This window comes from Podarcis pityusensis, assembly GCF_964106645.2.
Source record: "Podarcis pityusensis genome assembly, chromosome: 4".
NCBI classification, from domain to species: Eukaryota; Metazoa; Chordata; class Lepidosauria; order Squamata; family Lacertidae; genus Podarcis; species Podarcis pityusensis.
In genome coordinates, this window is record NC_138027.1 from 102,135,349 (window position 1) to 102,151,030 (window position 15,682).

General features: G+C 47.2%; 1 long non-coding RNA gene across 2 annotated transcripts in view; it reads right to left on the reverse strand.

Moving 5' to 3' along the window:
- Positions 1 to 15,682, reverse strand: part of LOC308475948 — a 34,203-nt gene that overhangs the window by 16,927 nt on the left and 1,594 nt on the right. Inside the window, exons 1-2 of one of the 2 annotated variants that reach the window (XR_013985572.1) lie at positions 4,316 to 4,507; positions 1,084 to 1,210 (exon numbers count right to left, since the gene is read on the reverse strand). This is a non-coding gene — a long non-coding RNA (uncharacterized lncRNA). Of the gene's footprint in view, positions 1 to 1,083; positions 1,211 to 4,315; positions 4,508 to 15,682 lie in introns of those variants that run through there. The other variant, XR_013985571.1, reaches the window with a different exon arrangement.

The following is a 15,682-nucleotide window of genomic DNA, read 5'->3' on the forward strand; positions in this document are numbered from 1 at the left end:
ACGGATTTGTAAAAATGTTACATGGGAAAAACACACACGAGGCATTACACTTACTTCTGTAAAACAAGGAAATCCTTAATAAAATATTTTTTTAAAAAAAAGAATATGTGAAAATGGCGCAATTGACCAACAGCCAAGGGGCAGTTCAAGACAAGAATTTGCACAAAAATGGGATAAATACAAGAGATATGTACAAAAATATACCAATGGTTTTTCATCTATGGCAGCATTTGAATGACCTTGGATAAAGAAATCTAGGAGAAATAAGATTAACGGTACAAATTGTTGTAAGAATGTATTAGAGAATATATAAAGAATAGATTAATAATGGTAGATGCATTCACTATTAGAATAAAAGCATACAATGGGAATTAACAGGAAGTCCAAAGTTTTTATGATATTTTTGTTAATAACTTTTGTTAATAATCTTTGTTAATAACCACATAAAAAGTAGCATAAACACAGCTGAAGCTTAAGGTTTATAACTATGTAAGAAAAGACAAGTATATGTTTTTTTGTGTGTGTGCGTGCATTTGATTGAAATCTCAATTTACTCTACGAGATGTACTATATATATATATAATGTATTGTAAGACTATTAATAAAGCTTCTTACATTGCAAAGAGAGAGAGAGAGAGAAACTGTTGTCTCCTCCTGCCTCCCAGGGTGACTGAACCCTAAATCAAAGCCTTCAATCAATATAACACACGACCCTTTATTTTACATTACACACACACATTACTGGTTTGCAAAAAAAAAAAAAAAAAAAAAAAAAGCCCTGGCATCATCACCTATTCTGATTATTTCCTACATTTGTATGCCACCCCTCACCCATAGATCTCAGGGTGGTTCACAGCATGAAATTACAAGATAAAAACACAACATACATAATACAAGTAAGAACAAGAACAAACCAAACCAATAATGCCCCCTCCCTCCCACAAACACATGGTGGGGGGGCACATAAATAGTCAGCAAGTTTGGGAAGGCTGTTGAGGAATCCACACTGCCAGGGACCCCCTGGCCGGCTCCCCCCCCCCCTCAGCCGCAGCTGGTAAGAGGTCCAAATCCACTCTTTACTACCTTGATGCATTGGGTTGTCCACTGGGTTGTTTTGGGGGCATAGCTGAGGATTCAGTCCGTGGGCATTAATAATAGCAGTACCAGGCATTAGGTCCTCATGTTGAATTGCCGGGAGAATGGCTTCTTCCTGTAGAAAGCAAAGCAGTTAGAAAGAGTGGTTTTGGCAAATAAATATTTATCTTTTAAAAGTTATATATGAGTGTACAGTGGTACCTCGGTTTTAGAACATCTCTGTTGATGAATATTTCGGTTTTTGAACGCCGTAAACCTGGAAGTGAACACATCGGTTTTCGAACACGGGTGGTGCTGTGGGTTAATCCACAGAGCCTAGGACTTGCCGATCAGAAGGTCGGCGGTTCGAATCCCCACAACCGGGGTGAGCTCCCGTTGCTCGGTCCCTGCTCCTGCCAACCTAGCAGTTCGAAAACATGTCAAAGTGCAAGTAGATAAATAGGCACCGCTATGGCGGGAAGGTAAACGGCATTTCCGTGCGTTACTCTGGTTCGCCAAAAGCGGCTTAGTCATGCCGGCCACATGACCCGGAAGCTGTACGTCGGATCCCTAGGCCTCTAGAGTGAGATGAGCACCGCAACCCCAGAGTCGGCCATGACTGGACCTAATGGTCAGGGGTCCCTCTACCTTTACCTTTAAACCTGGAAGTGAACGCTTCGGTTTTCGAACACGCCTCAGAAGTCAAACAGGAAAAGTGGCTTCTGCTGAGTGCAAGATCCTGAGGCGCAGCTGTCGGTTATTGAGTTTTCGGTTTTCAAATGTTTCAGAACTAGAATGGTCTTCCGGAACGGATTACGTTCAAAAACCGAGGTACCACTGTATAAATACAGTTCCTTCTTGCAGCCACAAAAACCTCTAAAATTATCCAGCACAAATTACTGAACCCGTGTGACTCATTAATTTGTGTTACAATATATAGCTTACTTTTCCAATTGAGTTTGCAGTTGAGTGGTAATAGTTTGCTTCTCCACTGAGAACTCAGCTAGAGTGGTAAAGAAAAAGCAATTTATATGTGTTATATGTGTGATATAACATTGTGCCACCAGATGGCGATGTGGACTCCTGTTTTTCTCTACCTGCTTTCCCTGTTTAAATTTTACAATGCTTTAAACTGAAATGCTTCTTTGATGTGTCTACGTACAACACATATAAAATGCTTTTTCTTTACCAGTCTAGCTGAGTCCTAGATCCAGCCTGAATCTTAATCAACTTCTCTTTCCCTGTTAGAATTGCTTTTTTATTTTTGCTCTTACTGTGATTTCTGGCAAGTATAGCAACAAAATACTCTTGAACTTAAGAATTTGGGGAATAAGAAGAATGCTTAGCAATTTTATAAAGTTATTTCAAATGTTTTGTGCATGTCTCAGTAATGTTTATGACAGCCTAGTAATCATTTTTATGTTGTGAGTGCTGGTGGGTGAGGATGTAAAACAGAATACTGGCTTGCCTAAGACTGTATGAAAAGTCACTGGGAGTTCATTTTTCAGAATTAAGTCCCTCTGTCTTCAGTGGGAGTTGTCAACTTTGAGTGAGTTTAGAACTTCCCCCCTGTTAGTAGTGTTTGAACGATGGACTTCACTGCTTACATGCATAACCTACAGTAGTTCAACATTCTTTAAAATGTAATTCAATCCATCTCCAGTTCATACTGTAGTAAAGAACAGTGCTCAAGATCATCATGATGATTGCAGTGAACACAATTCGTGTGGACAAATTCACAGATTAATGCCGATTTGCCCTCAAGTAAGCAAGGATGGCATTTGCTACCAATTTCTAAGCCATCCAGGCAGGTTTTTTAGACATCACATTCACATTTCAAAATATAATATGAAATCCATGAAGATGCCCAGGTTAGATGCTTCTGCCTTTAGGGATAAACAAATATCAGCTGGAAGCCGTTGTAGCAAATCTTTTAGCACTAAAAGCAGGAAAATGTAGCCTTAGTATTGCATTCAGCTCCCTCTTGGGTTTATCTTCATGTTTAAAGTTGTCCTTCATTTCATCAGCACTTACAAAACATGCAGCTGCTTATGCCACTCAGGCTGCCAGGCACAACTTAGAGGAGGGCTTCACAATAAACAACTTAATGCTGATTTTTGTAAGCCACACTGAGAGACTCTTTGGCTAAAGGGTGGAGCATAGCTACATTAAAGAAATGCATAAATAAAATGCAGGAAATGGACAGCACTGCCTCCATATTTGGGGGGGGGGGCTGGTACCCTGTGATAGAGGGAACATTTGCTGCCAGAAGACCAAGTGAGTGTGAGGTTTGTCCATTCTGTCTGTTCTCAAGCAGGGGGTGTGTGGTTTTGCTTGCGTGTTTGCAGAAGAGCCATGTTGGCTGTTTGGGTTAACATACTAAAGGGGGAATCCTGTGGCAAGATCTACCAGGATGAGTAGCTTAGGATGCAGCAGATCTCCAGCTCAGCTGTCTGATACCCAGCTTAGCCACCATTAACTCCCTAACCCTGGCTCTGCCGACAATATGCCAGTATAACTTGCTCATCCTGGCTCTGCTGGGACTCAGCTGCTGAGGTGAAGCTGTCTGAGCCAAGGCCAGCGCAAGTCCCCAGAAAGGGATGCTCCAGGAGCCATAGTGGGGGCGGGACCAGAATGGAGGCACTTAGGCTGGATCCTAAGCCAATTCAGCTTTGTCACATGACCTGGCAATCTGCCATTGAACACTATTTTAAAGCTTCATTTTAAAGCTTCATTTTCCTATGCAGAGTTGTCACAGCTGAACAGGGTTTAGATCTGATGTAACCTTATGCAGCCTTAATTTATGCCACTTTGCTTTATGCCAGCTTCTTGTGCATAGGATTGCTCCCTAAAAAGGCAAGCGTAGGCATAATTACTTAGGGTGCGAGAACTTAATTCAGCTATTTTACTATATAATAACATGTTTCAAAGGTGATTTGGGAGTGAGGAGTGGGACCAGATTTCATGAATATATGAATGTGGCATCATATACGAGCTGGAAGATATGAATTTATGCAGGATTCCTTCCATATTTATGCACCCAAAGAGGTGCAAGGATCACATGTTCATAGTTTCAATTCTTTCCAAGTCAGCATTACTGAGCTTGCAAAGCGTACCAGAGGTTTTCAACCTTTTTGAGTCCACAGCTCCCTTGACCAACTACATCCTTTCTGTGGCACCCCTGTGGGACTCACGAGCCCAGTTAGGTCACCCCTTGCCTGCAGAGCTGGCAGCCCCTCACCTTTTTCGAACACCCTCCCTGTGGAGTGTTCCTTCAGCCTCCTCTCCCCCTTCCCTTCTCCTTGGGAGTCCTCTGGTCAGCCACTGCTGCCTGTGGGATGTGAAACACAAGAGCAGTCAAGTACAACATTCCTAGAGTGAATATGTTTACACATGGGGAGGAATGTTTGTCCAGCCAGCAAGTAAACTTCCTGTTTCCTTCTGGGCTGGGACAGACTTCCTCTGTATGTGACTAGAGTGGGCATGGCCTCACCTGTGCAGGTAACGACAAAAGCACAGGGCAGGTGTTATGTACTGAGTTCAATAGGATCCAAAAGGCAGCAGTCTGATTGGTCCTAGAACAATAGGATTCAGAATGCAGCAGTCTGATTGGTCCTAGAACAATGCAGCAGTATGATTGGTTGGCAGGAACCACCCAATCCTGCTCCAGATAGAAGTGAATCCACAACCTGATTGGCTTACAGTAGAATTCCAGAATTAGCCAATCATGTGCAGCCCATTGTGTAAATAATGTATATAAAGCAGATACTGTGAGGGGACATTTATTCATTCCTCCTCACCACTATGAGCTGAATAAAGAGCATGAAATCACTTTGCGACTCTGAGTATATTTCACTGGCGACGAAGGTGGGATCCCGCTGAGCTGACTGCCACACACAGCACCGCAGCACCGCCAACTGCCGCACCGCTGCCTCGCACCGTGTATCCAGGCTTCAGCTCCGGGGCACAAGGAACTCAGAATGGCAGCCAACAGCAGCTTCTCGCCATTCAACCCAGCATCTGGAGACTGGGAAGCGTACGCCTCCCGTTTCACCTTCCTCCTAGAAGCCAAAGGGGTCACCGACGAAGAAGACGCCAAGAAGAGGGCGATATTCTTCAGCGTCTGCGGAGAGGAGACGTTTGAAATCGCCCGGGCTCTCCTTGCGCCTGAAGACGTCGCTACTGTTCCATACAAAACAATAATGGAACAGCTGAAGGGGCACTTTTCGCCGCAGCCCTCAGTGGTGGCTCGTCGAAATGCCTTCTACGCAAAGCGGCAAGCCCCTGGGGAAACCATAACTGGGTTTGTGACCTCTCTCCGCCAAGCCGCCCGGTTCTGCAACTTCTCAGAGCTGGAGAACATGCTTCGTGACCGCCTCGTCGGTGGCCTGAAGGATGAGAAGCTGCAACGGCGCCTCTACGCTAAGAAGGACCTAACGTTCCAGGTCGCTCTGGAGGAGGCCCTGGCAACAGAAGCTGCCGAGAGGTCGACCCAAGAGGCACGGCCGAGCCTGCCATCCCAACCGAGGGTCCACCATGAAGACCTCACCGACGACTCAGGATCCGACAGGGAGGAGGTGCACCGAGTACAGCAGCGCACTCAAGCAGCGCACAGACCACAGCTGCCTCGACGAGAAGGAGGGAACTGCGCAAGCTGCGGGGAGAGTCACGAGAGGAGGACCTGCCGTTTCCGCAACGCAGAGTGCAGGCAGTGCAGAAAATCGGGACACATCGCCCGGGTGTGTCGGGCTCGGCCCACCCGACACCAGGCATCAGATGACCAATCCAAGAGCCCCAGGTCCCGGGGCCCAACGCACCAAGGCAACTCGACGGAGCTCACGGACTTCCAGGTATACCAGTTGCCCCACCCCAACGTAGAGAAAATTTATGTAGAGGTACAGATAGAGGGGGCCCCATGCCGCATGGAGCTTGACACAGGTTCAACTCTATCCATAATCTCGGCAAGGACCTTAAGGAAACTGTGTCCCACTGGGGGTCCCAAACTCAGGCCGGCCCCATTCACCCTCCGGGACTTCCAGAAACGTAAGGTCCCCACAATGGGGGTGGGGACCTTCAGGGTGCAATACCGAGGGCGGACGCGGCAACTGGACTTGCTTGTGGTCAAGGGCCCCTACATTAGCTTACTGGGATTGGCATGGTTTGGACCACTGGGGCTAGCTGTCACCGGGGTGAACCACACTAGCTTACAAGTGGACGTGGACGCCATATGCAAGGAATTTCCAGGGGTTTTCGATGGGAAATTGGGACAGTATACGGGCCCCCCCATTGCGCTACAGCTTGACCCCGCAGTACGACCGGTCAGGCTCAAGGCCCGCCGGGTCCCGTTCGCCTTGAAACCCCGTATAGACGAGGAATTGGACCGACTCGTAGAGCAAGGAGTGCTGGAGCCGGTGCCTAATGCTCCCTGGGAAACCCCAATCGTCACACCCGTCAAGCCTAATGGTTCGGTCCGCATCTGCGCAGACTACAAATGTACCATAAACAAGGCCCTCACGGCCCACGCATACCCAGTGCCAGTGGTCAGCCATGTCCTTGCCACCCTGGCTGGGTCGAAAATTTTTGGCAAGCTGGACTTGGCCCAAGCATATCAACAGCTGCCAGTAGATGAGGCCACAGCAGAGGCACAGACGATTGTGACGCACAGAGGAGCGTTCAGGGTAAAGCGGCTGCAATTCGGTGTCAGCGTGGCACCAGGCATATTCCAGAATATAATGGACTCTCTCCTTAAAGGGATTCCTGGCGTCACCCCCTTCTTCGATGATGTGTTGATTGCCGGCCCCACACCAGAGGAGTTTGAGGACCGCCTCCGCACCGTTCTGCACCGTTTCCAGACGGCGGGTCTCAAGGTGAAGCGGGAAAAATGTCTACTAGGAGTGCCTCAGGTGGACTTTCTGGGATTTATGGTGGACGCAGAAGGGGTCCACCCGACTGGGGACAAGGTACGGGCCATTTGTGATGCCCCAGCGCCCAAGAGCAAGACTGAACTTCAGGCCTTCTTGGGACTATTGAACTTTTACCATTCCTTCCTTCCCCACAAGGCGGCGGTAGCGGAGCCCCTACACAGACTCCTGGACAAGCGGGCCCCTTGGGTGTGGGGCCAGCGCCAGGAGGCCGCATTCCAGGCAGTCAAGGACTTGCTTGTCTCAAACTCGGTCTTGGCACACTTCGACGAGAGGCTGCCGGTGGTGCTAGCATGCGACGCCTCACCCTATGGCATTGGAGCTGTCCTGGGGCACCAACTCCCGGATGGAAGAGAGGTACCGGTGGCGTACTTTTCCCAGACACTCAACACAACCGAGCGGAACTACTCGCAAATCGACAAGGAGGGTCTGGCAATCGTAAAGGGAGTAAAAAAATTCCATGATTTCTTGTACGGGCGGCCCTTCACCGTGGTGACTGACCACAAGCCGTTGCTTGGCTTGTTTGCCCCCGAAAAGCAGACCCCCCAAGTGCTGTCTCCTCGCGTCCTCAGGTGGTCAATTTTCCTTGCCAGCTACCAGTATGCACTGATTCACCGACCTGGGAAGGCGATGGGCCATGCGGACGCCCTCAGCAGGCTACCACTACCGGAAACAGGCCCTGACCCAGCACCTGCACAAGAGGTTATGAGCCTGGAGCTGCTTCCCGACCGCCCCATTCAGGCACAAGAAGTTGCACACCATTCCAAGAAAGATAGGGTCATCTCCCGGGTCCTGGACTGGGTGTGGAGGGGATGGCCCAGCAGCAGCCCCGGGCCAGAATTCGCCGGCTACACAACCCGCAAACATGAACTGTCGGCCCACAAGGGGTGCCTGTTATGGGGAAGCAGAGTCGTTGTTCCCCAGCCCCTCTGCAAAAGGGTCCTCACAGCCCTACACGAGACACATCCAGGGGTAGTAAGAATGAAGGCCCTTGCCAGGAGTTATGTGTGGTGGCCGGGGATCGATGGAGAGATAGAGGCCTGGGTCAAACACTGCCAGGCCTGCCAAGAATCCCGCCCAGATCCCCCAAGGGCCCCAGTCCAGTCCTGGGAGTCCGCCCGAGCACCATGGTCACGCCTGCATGTGGATTTCGCTGGCCCCTTTCAGGGGAAAACATTCTTCATAGTGGTGGACTCCTACACCAAATGGTTGGAAGTCGCACTGGTACCGTCCACTTCCACGTCCGCAGCCATCCGGGTACTACGCAGGCTGTTTGCAACCCACGGGCTCCCTGACACTCTCGTCTCAGACAACGGGACTGCATTTACGTCAGGAGAATTCCAAACCTTCACAGCGCAGAACGCCATCCGCCACATCCGTTCGGCGCCGTTCCACCCTGCCACCAATGGCCAAGCAGAACGCATGGTGCGGACCACCAAGGACACCCTTCGCCGCATGACGCAAGGGGACTGGGAGTACCGCCTTGCCACATTCCTTCTAGCACAGCACAGCACCCCCAGCTCAACGACTGGCCGGAGCCCCGCTGAACTACTAATGGGTCGGCGCCTTGCAATCAGATTGGACCGCCTTCACCCCGATAGAGCTCAGGATGAGGTAGTGGTGGGGGAAGGCAGGAACCCCCGGACCTTCGAGGCCCAGGACCCAGTGTACGCAAAGAATTTTGGGGCAGGCCCAGCATGGGTACCCGCCACAATCACCAGGGTCACTGGCCCCGTGTCGTACGAGGTGCTAACGGATGGGGGGCAATGCTGGCGCCGCCACTGCGACCAGATACGGCGACGATTCCCGGGAGAAAACCAGGAGGAGGACAGGTCAGAGGAGTCCCAAGGGAACAGCGGGGCAGTGAGGCCCATAGAGCAGGAGGGGCCAGCAGGAGAGGCAGAATCAGTAAATACAGAGAGGACCCGTGAGGCCGAAAGGACACCGGAACCAGAACCACGACTGAGCGAGCCGGTTGCACCAGACCAAACAGCCGCATCACAGCCAGCATCCTTGGAACACGAGCCAGAACCCGGAGCCCGGACCAGGGAACACCCCAGGCCACAACGCACACGTAGGCCGCCGGCATACCTTGAGGACTATGAATGCGACCTCCCGGGCAGGACTGGAACTTAGAGGGGAGGGGTGTTATGTACTGAGTTCAATAGGATCCAAAAGGCAGCAGTCTGATTGGTCCTAGAACAATAGGATTCAGAATGCAGCAGTCTGATTGGTCCTAGAACAATGCAGCAGTATGATTGGTTGGCAGGAACCACCCAATCCTGCTCCAGATAGAAGTGAATCCACAACCTGATTGGCTTACAGTAGAATTCCAGAATTAGCCAATCATGTGCAGCCCATTGTGTAAATAATGTATATAAAGCAGATACTGTGAGGGGACATTTATTCATTCCTCCTCACCACTATGAGCTGAATAAAGAGCATGAAATCACTTTGCGACTCTGAGTATATTTCAGCAGGGCAGGGCAGCCATCTCTCTCTCGCTCTCTGACTATTTTCGTCTAAGAAGCAACATCTGCTTAGCCAAAGATGCTCTCTTGGCTTCCAGCCAAGGGAGGACAAAGGGACTGTCTCTTTATGGGATAGTTTCCAGGTATATGTTACTTTTCTAAGATAGGTCTGCCTTCTGGGATCCGATACCCCACACATCTTACTGCATTGCCCCAGCGACTCGGGGCAGCTTCCAACATATATAAAACATAATAAAACATTAAACATTAAAAAAACTTCCCTATACAGGATTGCCTTCAGATGGCTTGGGGGGTCAGATAACTCCATTCCTGGAAAATAGGGGCACTTGGGGGGTCTGTCCTTTCCTCAATTGTTTTAGCAGCCAAAATAAGTCAGGTTAAAATTCCCAGCACAGTGAATAAATTACAAAAGCAGCTCAATATACATCTTTGATACCAGGGATTCCCAGAGTGGCTTACAATTGCACACAATCATAAAAACTTAATTCACTATATAGCATACAAGTTAAACAGCAATAATAATTTAAACTCAACCCTGAACAGCATTGAATTCTGCAAAAACAACAACAACACTCGAACAAAACATTTTCCAATTTTCATTTTCTACCTGAACGTGCTAAGTGATGGAGCAAGTTGAACCTCCTGGCCTTTACTACTGGCTAGCTCTCTCTTCCACCATCTGACGGCTGCCACTGAGAAAAGGCCCAACTGTACAACCCCATTTCACAAGGTAAAGGGATCCACAGTGGAGTGCCTTCCAATTATCTCAGCAGGTTCACATGGCTGGAGGCAGTCTGGTCTTAGGCATTTTAGGTGAAAATGAGCACTTTGAATTGTGCTGAGAAACTTACTGGAAGTCAGCACAACTGATCCAATATATGACTAAGCTCTCTCTTTGTTGCCATATTTTGCAGTAATTGCAGTTTCTGAACACTCTTAAAGGTCAGTCTTACATACAGCACATGACAGCAGTCCAATCACAAAGCAACCCAGGCATGCAATTGTGTAAATATCAGTTTTCTCTAGAAAAGGCTGCCATTGGCCTGCTAGTCTAAGAATGTAAAGGACAACCCTGCCAGCAACTACTACCTCTTTTTTTGAGAGTGAAGCCAGGCCCAGGAGCCCCGGAAGTGACATACTTGCTTTTTTTTTAAGGAATAAGTCAACTCAATTCAAGCTTTTTTCCAGATGTGCCTTCCTTCTTTCCATGAGTAATACCCACCTTCATGTTTATCAATATTCATTTGTTCATTCATTCATTCATTCATTCATTCAATTTATTTCCTACCCTGCCTCCCAAAAGAGCCCAAGGCAGCAAACACGCAAGTGCAAAAACAATCAAAACATCTAAAACCAATCACAATACAGATGCAGACGAGGAAAGATCACTGTTTTAAAAGGTTTGTTGACAGAGGAAGATCTTCAGCAGGCGCCAACAAGACAACAGAGACAATGTCTGAAGGGCATTCCAAGGGAAGGTGCCACAACACTAAAGACCCTACTCCTTCACTGTGCAGAACAGACCTCCTGATAAGACGGTCTTGGCAAGAGGCCCTCTCCTGCAGAGCATATAAAACAATATAATTAAGTGAGTATGAGTTGATAAGGCTGAAAAAAGCACTCCCCTAACTCAGATTTCTTCTTCATCCCCCTTTCAAACATTTATTGCCATTCCCAGGAGAGATCTTGGGTGAAGCAGAGAGCTAATTATTGTGAAAGCATCTAATTTGCTTTTAACACAAAGACTGTTAGGAATAAAACTGAGAGTGGCGGAATGCAGCAGCTATATTTAAAATAACACAGTTTGTACGTTTTTGTTTTTGTTTTGGTCTGTGATCATGTAACTTGTAGCTAAGTGACAATTAAAGTTTTGGGCATTGCCATGCCTTAGTAGATATCAAAAAAGCAGATAAATTCAACTTTGCTCAGCACTTGACTTACTTGCTGGGCACTTAACCTACTAAGGTATGCCATAAGGAATTGTTATTATTAAAGTTCTTGTTGCCATTTTTGCCAATGTCTTCCTAGACTCATTCTATCATTCAGCTATCATTTTATCTTGCTGCTACACTGCCAAGCCTTCCTGCTTTATTAGAAACCCAATTTAGGTCTTCTGCCCAAACAAGCTTTTTTGAATCAATTCCATATTAAGCTTTTTCCCCACGGAGGGTTTAAGGTGCATCCCAATCCAAGTTCACACATCAGCAAAGAATTAGAGACAGGATGAGAAGATAACTTAGAGAAAAAGAAGCTGGCTGTGACCTTGCATATCATATCTTCAACGTTTCTCAGTGATTTAAAATGCCATTTTGGTTAGCCATTCTTACAGAGGCTGAATGAAACCAGGACAATAAAATGTTATTTAAAGGTACTGAAATAAAAGACTTTGGAGTGGGGAGGGAGAATACTTCTATGAGGTATAATTTTTAGCCAGCAAATAAAATATATACCCTTGTTGGATTTTGTTCTGGGAAGCAGCAAATATACGTGATCTACCAAAAAACATTTTAGAAATTCAGTAAGCAAAAGCAGAGAAAATGTATTTTCAGTTTTTGTTTACAAAATGCTTAATACTATTTCTACTTGTTAATCATCATGTGCTGCTAACTGTAAAATCTATGCATAGCTTTTCTAACATCACAAGGAAGGTACATGTACTGAGGTTATGTCCAGAATATCAGGTGAAAGAGGCACCTGTTGTGGCAGGCATGCCACCTACAAATTCTTCTACGTGCAAGTTTCATTTTTTATATTGCAATCTAACTTAGCGTTACCAGACATCCCCGTTTCCCGGGGACAATCCCTGGATTTGCAAATAAGTCCCCAGACAAATTCCATCCACCAAATGTCCCCAGATTTCATCTAATGTCCCCGGGAAACGCAGCAGCGGCAGTCTCAGCAGCCCGGAGCAGTTGACTCTGGCTGGCTTCAGGAGCTGCTCAGAAGTCCCCATATGATGGTGGTACAGAGGCTCTAAGATGCAGCTTCTGGGCTGCCTCCACCTTCCTGTGAAGGCAGGCTTCATGCTGCCTATCGGAGCAGCCTCCCAACTCCTACTTGCGTGCAAGCAGGAGGGGGCAGGGATCTCTCAGTTAGGCAATGGGAAGCCTCCCTTCCCAGCTGAGGGATCCCCACCCCCTCCTGCTTGCATGCAAGTAGGAATGGGATTGGGGCTGCTCCAATGGGAAGGGAGGCATCGCGCTGCCTGAGAGATCCCTACCCCCTCCTGCTCGCATGCAAGTAGGAGTTGGGATGGGGCTGCTCCAAAAGGCAGCGTGAAGCCTCCCTTCCCAGCTGAGGGTCCCTGCCCCCTCCTGCTTGCATGCAAGTAGGAGTGTGATTGGGGCTGCTCCAATGGGAAGGGAGGCATCACGCTACCCGAGCCTCGCCACCGCCACCGCTCTGGGCCCTCCTTCTCCGCCTTCCATGCCTGATCCGCCACGCACCGCTTCCCCACCACCAGCACCGAAGAACCAACAACTCAGGGGCTGCCCAGACTCATGGAGAAAGAAGATAGAAACCCCTGGAGGAAGGGGAAATGTGGCGGTTGAGGTCAAGGCGGCAGCCGCCCCTCTGCCACCCCCATCGCTGCAGCATCAACGTCCGAACGTGTGTGCATGTATGTATGTATGTATTTAAAGTGTCCCTGGATTCATTGAAAAAAATCTGGCAACCTTACTATATGAACCATCTATTCTTCATTTCCGAATCACAATTTTTTCCTGTCGGCTATTAGGAAAACAATCACAAATACAGGTAAAAGGGGAAAGAAAAATGTTTCTACTTTTTTTTTTACCCTAATATATATATTGTCTCCCTCCTGCTCTCTCTCACTTTTAATAAAAAACAAAGAACCAATGTATTGGGCCAATATATATGCAAGTCTGAACACAGGTAAAAGGAACCATGAGAGTAGCTGACACCTATCATTAGTATTTCATGCACAAACTTGGTAAAGTACATGCAAAAACATCAGATAGGCTAGTGCTGATTGAAAGAGCTTTGGCCTACAGCCAAGAGCTCCACAGCTGGGATCTGGCCTAGCTGCCACTGGTAGAGATAAGGAGTGCGGAGGAGGACAAACTACCTAGGGATACTTAGAAGTTCGTGCAAGGTGCTTTTGCAAAAGCTGTTTTACATTTCTCATATCTAAAAGGGCCTAGAAATGAAATTGCAAAATAAAATTGAGGCCAACGGTAAAAATGAGTCCTGATTATTTGTGATCCCGTGAGAAGGAAGATTTTGTTTTGTATAATCGGAAGAAGCTGCTTGTTGCTAGTGACAGGTATTCAAAATTACATCCCTTTTCTTAGAACTGGGAGCAGCTGATGCTGTTTCTGTATCACCATATTGTTTCATGACACCCCCATCTCTGAGATTCCAGGGGTTCTGGGCACTTACCCAGGGTTCGTGTTTCCTTTGGGAATTGAAGCACAGCACAGTCTGTGGTGTCTTTAAGATATATGGTTTATTTACACATATATGCAACTGAGCCTGCAATGGAGGAGTTCACAGCATCAACACCTCAAAGGTGTCTTCTTTCTGCTATAGCCACAGCCTAGGCTTCAAGCAGAAACCAGCCATGGCCCTCTCTCCCTCGGCTTTTCCAGCCTCTAGCTTTTTTCTCTAGGTCACACTACAGCAAACTGTGTCCTAATACTGTGGCTTTATCTGTTGAGAGAGGGCGGCTCCATCCATTTGCCATCTAGCAGGAGCCCTTTGACCCTTTGCACACTTAAGTACCTTACGTACATCACTCAGGAGGCCAGGCAGGCTTGATTAGCTTGCAACACGCACGTTGGGTGTTGGGGTTAGAAGTGTCTGGCACACAGTTTAGAACCCCAAGCCTTTATTAAATTCTAACACTTGCTGGATCCAGGAATTTAGAGGTCTGGCACCCAGAAACTGTGATGTGATGAAGATACGTCGCTGCCATTTACTAAGTGCATTAGTCCTTCAAGCCCAGAAGTGGCTCTTGAAGCCCAGATATTAGATATAATGTAATTGTAGATGACAGGGCTGCACTCAGGACCACGTACCTGCAAAGCAGGTGGTCTACACTGGGGCCTAATTTGATCAGTAGAATGCTTGGTACCTGGTGGGCGGGGCTTGTGTGTTCTGCTCTGGAATCAGCCCCTCCCTTCAGGGTTTTCCTTTAAGTTTCCATTAAGAGGGACCAAGGTGGAATCCACACACACAAAATGCCATGAAAATGTTTTTTAATTTTTTTAAAAAAAAATACATTGAATTTGGCATAGCTCACTATCACCATCTACTGTCACATTTGTATATTGCACTATACAATACATTTAAAGTGTTTTATTTGCTGCTGTATAGCTGAGTCTGAGCTTTCTCGTCTTGTTTCTTGCCTCATGTTGTATTTAGTTTCTCTCATCATGTTGTTTTGTTACAGTTGTCTTTATTATTAAAGCTTGGTTTACATTTATGTGAGCCATTTATTTGTCTCAAAGAAAAATAAACTCTGCTGAAGAAAGGTGTGGAATGTCCTAAACTGTGTCCGTGAGGGGATATTCCCAGTTTGGCAGGAGGATTGATTTTGTTAATCACACCCCCCGCACACACACACAACAGTTATAGTCCTTATAAAAAGCCACAAAGTCCCTGCTGCCATTTGTATTTTGCTTGTCCTTTTTAGGATATTTCCGTTCCACCTTAAAAGGGAGCAGGCTTTGTGAGTCACAGAGTCTGTGTATTTCCTGTTCCCAGGAAGTTTCTCTTTTTGTTATTGCTTTCGTTTCTCTCTGTGCCTGAGACATCAACGCAGGCAGTCATGTTTTCTTTGTTCTGACCAACGCTGAATAAAATTGTAAATAATGCTCTCCTGCGTGCATCTTTCGCTGTGCGAACTCTGCTGATAGAGCGTGCAAGAGCTCTGGAATGTGGGAAGCTATTTCTGGGGCTCATGTCGCTAATTAACTGATACTGCATTTCTACGAGAGATCACTGGATCGTCCGGAGACGGCATGGGGCATGATGGCCTTTGTCTCCCTGGCAGTATCCCAACAGTCCTCACCATCTTCTGTTTATAACAGGGTTGGGGAATCCTTTTGCTGTTGAACACTATACTACCTCAGGAATTATCTATCTAACCAAAGCAGATGGTTGATGAAAGCAGGGGTAAAATGTTCTGGATTAACTAATCTGGAACAAAGACTGACCTGCTTCAATTTCCAG